Genomic DNA, 9,393 nt, shown 5'->3' on the forward strand with positions numbered 1-9,393 from the left:
TCATGTACCTGCGCTTACGCGTAGTCTTATGTCTGCAGGACAGTTGGATGATGCAGGATTTCATGTCTGTTTTGGGGATTCTGCCTGGAAGATTACCAAAGGCAGACTTGTGCTTGCTAGAGGCGCCAAGGCTGGCAGCCTCTATCCTCTTGTTGTATTTGGGTCTTCTGTAGACCATGTTTTGGCAGTGGGCTCTATCCCACATGTATCACTTTGGCATGCCCGTTTGGGGCATATGTCTTTGAAAGGAATGAAAATGTTATCTGGTTTGCAGTATCTTCCGCCTTTGGATTATGCATGTTTTGACTCGTGTGATCATTGTCTTTATGGTAAGTAGAATAGGTCTACGCATAAGAAATTGGGTAGGCCACGCATGAGTGAGCCCTTGGCATTGGTGCATTCCGATGTTTGTGGGCCTATGCCTTGCATGTCTATGGGTGGCGTGAAGTACTTCGTTACCTTCATTGATGATTTTTCTAGGAAAGTGTGGGCTTATCCCATAAAGCAGAAGTCCGATGTCTTGGCAGTTTTTCAGAGATGGCTTGCTCTTGTTGAGAACCAGACTGGGTATAGGCTGAAATGCCTTAGGACAGATAATGGGGGAGAATATGTCTCGCATGCTTTTGAGCAGTTTTGTGATGACAGGGGTATTAAGCGTCAGTTGACCGCCCCTTACACCCCACCCCAGAATGGTTTGGCTGAGCGCATGAACAGGACTATTCAGGAGCGTGTGCGCTCTATGCTTAGCCATGCAGGCCTACCCCAAAGTTTTTGGGCTGAGGCAGTTAGTATGGCAGTGCATGTCATAAACCGATCGCCTTCCAGTGGATTGGATTTCCAGGTTGCAGAGGAAGTTTGGGCTGGTAAGCCACCCTCTTATGCGCATCTCCGTGTCTTTGGATGTGAGGCATTCTGCCATGTGCCCAAGGACAAGAGGAGTAAATTGGATCCAAAGAGCATTAAATGCATATTCCTTGGCTATGGTGAGTCAGGAGAGATGGGCTATCGCCTATGGGATCCGCAGGCGCGGAAAATAGTACGCAGCCATGATATTGTCTTCCATGAAGACAAGATGCACAGGCAGCCTGAGAAGGTGGTTGAGATCCACAGAGTGATCTTTCAGGAGGAGCCTAGAGCTCCAGCACAGGCAGTAGTACAGCCTGCAGCAGTTCCTCCACATGGCCAGGATGTTGGACAGGCAGTTAGAGAGGCAGCAGAGCCTGCGGTGAGACGGTCTGCTAGAGACAGACGTCCACCTGACAGATTTCAGCCCTCTATGCATTATGTTTTGGTTACAGATGCAGGAGAGCCTTTCACTTATGATGAGGCTATGCACAGGGGTGACAATCACTCCTGGGAGAGGGCTATGCAGTCTGAGATAGACTCCCTGCATAAGAATGAGACTTGGGATTTGGTTGCCTTGCCTAAGGGCAAGAAGGCTTTGCCATGCAAGTGGGTGTACAAGCTGAAAAGTACCCCTGGACACCCCAAGCCGGCATACAAGGCTAGATTGGTAGCAAAGGGTTTTAAGCAGGAACATGGTGTGGACTTTGATGAGGTCTTCTCTCCTGTGGTTAAGATGACCACCCTGCGCTTAGTCTTGGCTTTGGTTGCACAGCTTGACTTAGATCTATATCAGATGGATGTCAAGACGGCTTTTCTACATGGGGACTTGCATGATGAGATCTATATGGATCAGCCTAAGGGCTTTGCAGAACCTGGCAGGGAGCACCTAGTGTGCAAGTTGAAGAAGAGCTTGTATGGCTTGAAGCAGGCACCTAGGGAATGGTATCATAAGTTTGATGCCTTTATGCAGTCACGGGGCTACAGCAGGAGTGCTATGGATCCGTGTCTTTACACGAAGAAAGCCCGTGATGGCAGTTTGCTTATCTTGGTACTCTATGTTGATGATATGCTGATAGTAGGGAAAGCTCATGATGAGCTAGATGCTCTTAAATCTCAGCTGAAGAAGAGCTTTGAGATGAAGGATTTGGGACAGGCCTCACATATACTTGGGATGCGCATTAAGCGCGATAGGCATCAGGGACTTTTGTATCTCTCACAGCGGGATTACATTCATAAAGTCCTTGAGCGCTTCCGCATGCAGGACGTAAAGCCTATTGGCTGTCCATTACCTTCTTATGTGAAGGTATCACAGGCCGATTGTCCGCAGACAGATGAGCAGAGGGCCGAGATGGCCAAGATCCCTTATGCATCAGCCGTGGGCAGTTTGATGTATGCCATGATAGCCACTCGTCCAGATATTGCACATGCAGTTGGTGTTGTGGCACGCTATATGGCTACACCTGGCAGCAGACATTGGGATGCCGTGAAGGGTATCATGAGGTACCTGAAGGGCACAGCAGATATGTGTATTTGCTATGGCAGCCAGGATACAGGGGTCGTGTGGTACACTGACTTCGATTATGCAGGACATGCAGATAGTAGGAAGTCCACTTCTGGCTATGTATTCACCTATGCTGGAGGGGCTATCTCTTGGATGTCCAGGGTTCAGAAGTGTACGGCTTTGTCTACCACTGAGGCCAAGTATGTTGCAGCCACTGAGGCTTGCAAGGAGGCCATATGGTTAGGCCGTCTAGTTGCTGACCTTGGGATTGATGCTACACCTACACTGCATTCGGATTCTATGAGTGCCATTCAGTTGGCTAAGAATCCAGTCTTCCATGCGAAGACGAAACACATTGAGGTGAGGTATCACTTCATACGTGGTGTCGTGGAGGACAGGTCTGTTGACCTTGTCAAGATCTCCACTGACGAGAATCCTGCAGATTTGCTCATGAAGAGCCTCACTACTGAGCGCTTTGCCTTCCTCAGGAGGTTGATGGGCGTTGGATGAGATGTCACCTTTCCTCATCCCTTGTACCTATGTACATTTGTACTGTCTTTTCTTTTTCTTTTCTCTCTCACTAGGGTAGATTCGCCTTTAAGTGGGAGGTTGTTGGGGGTAAAGGCGCCTCCGCCGTGCCGCCCCGTGTATTACTACACTGACAGTACCCGCCACTGCACACTGCAGGTGGCGGGCGCCCGTCACGTCACTTTATTCTTTATCCTTTTAGTGACAGTTTGAATAAAGGAAGGCCCGGTCACACATTGTGACCGTTGGAGTTCCCATTTCTTGTCTCTCTCTTTCTTGCTCTTGCTCTCTCGCCATAGCTTGCGTGCAAGCTTCGATCCTTCTCACCTTTCAGTTTGGAATTAAAATTGCCCACATGTAGGATAGTCCCAAACCACCAGAGGGGAGGAAATGTGATAAAGAAGGATGAGCAGGTGATTGAAATGGACGAGGTCCTTAGGGAGAAGCCAAGGGGCTTAATTAGCTTAATTATGTTGGAACCCATAGGTAATGGAACTTGCCCTGATTTTGGAGGGTCAGAAGCTGCTTTCCGTAACAAATTATCCTAATTGGTAAGTACATTAGAGGCAACAAGCAAGGTTGCATCTTGCTTTAGGTGGCTAAAATTGCCATCATGCAGGTCTTTTGTCTGCACACTTTGCGAGCTATCATCGATAGCCATGGGTGTATTGTTGATGGGGCGCAACCAAAGGTGAAAGCAGGTTCTTCATATGCTTCAAGTGTATCCGCACGGGACGGAGCTACTTTTGTTGCAATAGCAAGTTGAATGTCTGCTTTGTGTTTATGAAGAAGTTGAAAGTTGTGTGCATACATGTTTGGTTTGTAAGCATCCATGCATGCGTACATTTGCAAATTGAATAATTGAAAGTGTTCGAAGGATATTCAAATCACAATATGTTGAAGGTGATTAGATTAGCTATGTTTTTATCTTATGTTGTAGTGTACTATACGTTTTGAATGTTGTGTGTATACATGTTTCATTTGTGTGCATGTGTGCTATCTTTTAATCTTAAATCTTAAAAATGTATTATATTTGCAAATATAGTTGCCATTTGGAGACCAAGCATAATGGTTTTTGCAAACCAAATAAGATCTATACATCATGGCTTTTGTAAAGAATGATGAAGCAAACTTTGAGTTTGTATATAGTTAGTTTCTTCATTAGCATATTTTTTTAGTCTATGCCAACACTGGGTCGATTGAGAACAAAATTTCACATAATATTGATTTCGTTATGCACACTTGAAGTATGCGTACATGTTTGTGTATTACTACATTTGTGCACACTATGTTGATTGAGAACAAAAATTCACATAATATCGATTTTGTTATGCTAAAACTATTTGAAAAGACTGTCCATAATGTTGCCTATCTTTTTGAAACTATCCATTGTCCATTGTTTGAAACTGTCCATTATCCATTTTAGCATGTTTGTGCTGAAACTGTTTGAAAATATTGTCCATTGTGCTGCCTATTTGTAGGCAAAATTTCTCATCATGACATTCATAGATGGTTTGTGCATGGCTTCAAATTTAAGCATGTTTAAGCTGTCTTGATTAGCATACTACCAATGAGAATGTGGCATCAAATGTTGCCATAAATCATGGCAAGCATATGCTGAAAATAGTATCCATTGTGGTGCCTATTTGTAGGGACTTGTCTATTTGAGCTGTCATAATTATTATTACGTAAATAATAATATTAGATCAATTATGTAAAGAACAATAAACATGTTTTTCCATTCACGTATTGTAAATGATGGATCAATTTTCATGCATAAGGTGGACCTCGATGGATTCTCAAGAGAGCACTCCCATGGAGGAGTTTCATCAATTCGTGTCTCAAATGAGCCAAGATGCAATATCCAATAATGACTTTATGTACTTTTCGAGCCAAAGTGTGGGTATTCCAAGCCACATTCCAAGCCATAGTGTGGTTGGCTGTATCATTATAAATGTGTTTCCAAACCGCCCTCCTTTGATCAATCCTTGTCCTCCTCAATTCTTATCGTTCCAACGACCAAGAAACTTAGGTATAGAGGGACCCACAACAATACACAATAATGTAATTCTTTGTCCAATCGCGCATAGTCCTCAACATGGCCCCTCAGCACAACCACAACAAGAACCACAAGCAATAAGTTATTGTGATGCAATCCAGGACACATGTGAAGAGGTTAACTTTGTTCAGACTCAAGAACTAATGGTGCCATCTTCTGAGAATGCCAACAAGCAGCGTCCACAATGAATATCATTGGAGTCTGATGATCCTAAACCTTCCACCTTTCCGCAAAGAGCTTGGTAGAGTCATGCCTCAACAACATGGTGAAGGGGTTCAACTCCCCTGTTCTCTTTTTCATTACTAATTTTATTAGTCAGTTTTTTTAAAGTTTTATTAGTCGTTTTAAAGTGTTTTAAAAAATATTCTAATAATTATTATTATGAGAATGTTGATCAACATCCGTAGCGTCCCTTCATTCACATGTGATTTAGGAAGTGTCCAGTGCGCAGGTGGTGGCTGGTGTGTAAAGGATTGCAGAAGATGGACAGACACTTATTGACAACGAAAAGTGTCCGCTGCCTAGTGTGTAAGCAGGTGGTGGTGGATAAGTGACCGCCCAAGTCAACTTTTCCTATGCCCACCAACTTGGCGCTGATTGGGTGGGCAATGATGGTGCGTAACCAGTAACTAGCCTTAGGATATGGTAGCATACCCCCATCAATACTTATGTCCCACCACTGATGGTGGCACAGGGAATTGCTGATGTCGTTGCTTTATTTTTGCAATTGAGGGCCCTCTTATCACAAGAAGAGTATATCAATTTAAAAAATCTATTACCTAAACTTCAAAGTTACAAGTCTCCACCAAACTAAAAGCACAATCCACATTGTAAGGCTTTAAAAATTATCATAAATGCAAGCTTAGAATTTCTTTATTATATTGAGAAAAAATCTTGATGGATTGACACGTGCCGTCAAAAGCAATAAGAAGAAAACCACTTTCTTATGTTGTCATCACATTGGGATTTTGATGCTCCTTCAAGCCATCCCAAGCAATGTACATGGCATCCCAATCCACAGCACGAGGATTTTTCTCACCATTGTAGGATAAAAAATCAACATATTTAATGTCTTCAAAGTTAAGTGGTTTCTCTCAAGAGACTTAATTCTATTCATTTGAGAAAACCCCTCTCACAGTCCACTATACTTGCAACAATCACTAAACAAACTCGCCAAAGTCTCTTCATTTCTCCATATAGTTGCTCTCCCAATGCTCATCAATTCCACATATTGCCCATGCCTCATGCATGCTCATGCCTAGACAAATCGTTTTCAATCAAATCATGAAATCCTCATATTGCAAGTTGCATGCATTCACATCAACTAAGTCCCCAATATTTTCTAATAGAATAGGCATCCGAATCCTTCCCATTGCAAACATTGCCTTGTGCTCAATAGTATAGTCTTTTGGACTAGATACTTTTGTTGCTTCAAAGAGTTTCATGTCTTTGAATCGTAGACACAAGGATGATATAAATTTTCCAACAAATTATCTACCCATAGATATGTGACTCTCCCAAGAGTTTAGATTGCTACTTGCATCCTTATCTCCCAATGAATGAGTGTGAAGAGCATGCACTTCTTGTCCATATGCATCACATGTATAATGGAGATATCCGTCATTGGGTTTTTCAACAAAGGATGTGAATTGTTGTGCTCCAATGTCAAATACATCTCCAAGAAACATTGTCTCCATTGTCATGACAAGCTTGGTGCCAATGGAAGTCACATCAACATTGTTGCTTTGGAATTTTAGATTGAGCATGTTTAAATAATGAAATACATCTACAACAATGTGTAGAAAGAATTCTATGTTGAAAGATGTAAGAAAGTCATACAACTCATGATTTTCTAACTTCAAAAGACACAATAAAGCATGCATAAGTTTTACAAACCTTGGTGCAACATCACCTTGTGAGAGCCAACCAATATCATGCATCCTCAAAGTCTATTGCATAGGCAACTCAAAGGCATTGGCAAGCTCTTTTAGCTCCTTATGGTGCTTATAAGAGCTTCTAATCCACTTGTATGCTTTTGTAATACTCTTTTCCAAAAGTTTAAAAACAGGAAATGGTTCCAATGCATCCTTAGTAGAGAGTGCCTCTCTGTGTGCAATGCAATGCACACCCACCAAATGTGGAACTTCCCTTGCAAACTGAGTCACAGGGCCATTTTGACAACCAATCATTACAATGCATCCATCACTTTGCAAAACCAATAAGTTTTGCCTTAAGCAACTCAAGCTCCAAGAGATATGCTATAAGACTTGCATATAATACATCTGTAGAACCATCTATTGTATCCAATAGTCTCACAAATCAACTGCAAATGAACCCATTCCCTTTTTTAGTAAGATATGCGATACATGCAATCATTCTATGATTACATGATATGTCTATGCTTTCATCAACCATTATTGGACTTTCCTTTAGTACAATACTAATCTTATCATAATACACATTATGAAAAGCTGTGAGAAAAAGCTTTGCATCATATGAAGATGTGTATGCACCATAAGAGTTCACCGTTGGTGCATTCGACACATTATAGAAAACTAGTTCATCAACATCTGCCTCAAAGTCAGAAATAGGTTTTTCTCTCAAAGCAATGGCATGCATTTTTTAAGAAGTAATTTGGTGTGAGATATCATTTTTTCCTCTTCACTATTATGCAAAACTTGCATATGCTTTTCAATGGACAAAGTAATCCTTTTTTGCTTTTCAAACCACATTTGCTTTGCCTTTTTATGCTCTTTTGATTGTTGATGGCCTTCTAGACCAGGTCTTTGAACATTTTTGCTACCTATTGTGCCAAAAGGATTCTACATTTTGAAGTTTGTCTGACAAAGACAATGTACTCTTTGTTGCCCCTCATCATCATAAGATGAATAGCTCCATTCATAATACACCTTCCAATGCTCCTTATAAGTCCGAATACCCATCGGCTTTTTGGGAGGCTTTTCATTTGTCCTTTGCCCATGGGTAGCATATTGGGCTTGGATCTCATATTCTTTAATGCATCCTCGAGAGGAGAAGCTAAATCCACATGACTTGGAAGTAATCCATCTCCACCGTCATCAATCACACTTTGCAATGGCATATTCAAATCCAAACTCGCTCATATATTAGCATTAAATGCATCATCACATGTCATACCATCACTGCCAGGATTTTATAAAGAGCTTGCCTTCCATACATGATTGTTTCCTGCATCATTAAAAATAACCTCACATGTAGCATTGTGTGGCATTTTCAAGTGCATATTTGTATCCATAACCCATTCACCATGCATACCATCACTTGAATTTCTTGCGTATGAAAGGCAAGTATTTTTTTGAAAATTAAATTAAATTAATTATTATTAATATAGTTATATGATCCTCCCCGGATGGTGCATGTGGACTATATTATTAATGAGGATTTGTCTTTTGAGTCTCGAGAGTCGAGGATTTGTCTTTTGAGTCTCGAGAGTCGAGAGTCCACATGCACCATCCGGGGAGGATCATATAACTATATTAATAATAATTAAATTAATTAAATTTTCAAAAAAATACTTGCCTTTCATACGCAAGCCTATTACATTTTTACATTTCTTTGAGAAGGGCAAATTTTCTATTTTGCCTTTCATAAAGAAGTCTTGATTTTTTTCCTCATTTTTCTAGCAAGGTAAATTGGCATTGGAAGGGCGTGGCAAGTTGCAAAAATAATCCTCTAAGGGGCAGTGGGGGCAAGCCACATTCTATAATCCATGTTAGCAAGTTATGTCCACCATAATCTTTGTGAAAGTCTCGATTTAATTATGGATATTTTATATCCTTCATGGCTTGCCTAGATTGGGCATGCGAAAGCATAGACGCCCTATTCATTGTGAGTGATCACCATCACAAGTGACTTGCTGCATCTGAGATAACTAGAAACCACCTTCAAAGAGTATCTCAGCAATAGACCTTATCGCAACTTCAACAACAAACCAAAGGTTTACATCATGTTGGTTTTTTTTTTCATTGACAAAATTAAAAGAAGTACAATGTTTAGCAACCCCAAACCTAATCCATTATATTGCCCTCGTTTTGTTGATTATTTTCATTACTTTCTATTACTTGATATCATTCAAAAGTGACCACCATAATACTTTCCAACACGAACCACTAGTAGACACGTGTTTACATTTCAAAATGGAAGAGGCCCTTCTTACCAAATCATATATATTTCTTTTGAATACAACATCTTTTTATCACTCAGCATTATGATCAATCAAACATTGTTAGGGGCACAAATCCCTAAGCCACGAATTCCATTAGTGACCTTAGTCTTTTACTTTCATATATAGATCAGCATATGTAAACGTGTCTTACAATGTCACGAGATTGATTACTTATATGTCAGGGCGCTGATTTTGGTATTCAAGGGGTGATTTTTCTTGAAGTTGGTCATGTGATTTTGAAATACTGACAGGAAG

This window comes from Lygodium microphyllum, chromosome 13 (genome assembly GCF_053477565.2).
Source record: "Lygodium microphyllum isolate KBCC chromosome 13, Lygodium_microphyllum_v1.1.10, whole genome shotgun sequence".
Taxonomy (NCBI): domain Eukaryota; kingdom Viridiplantae; phylum Streptophyta; class Polypodiopsida; order Schizaeales; family Lygodiaceae; genus Lygodium; species Lygodium microphyllum.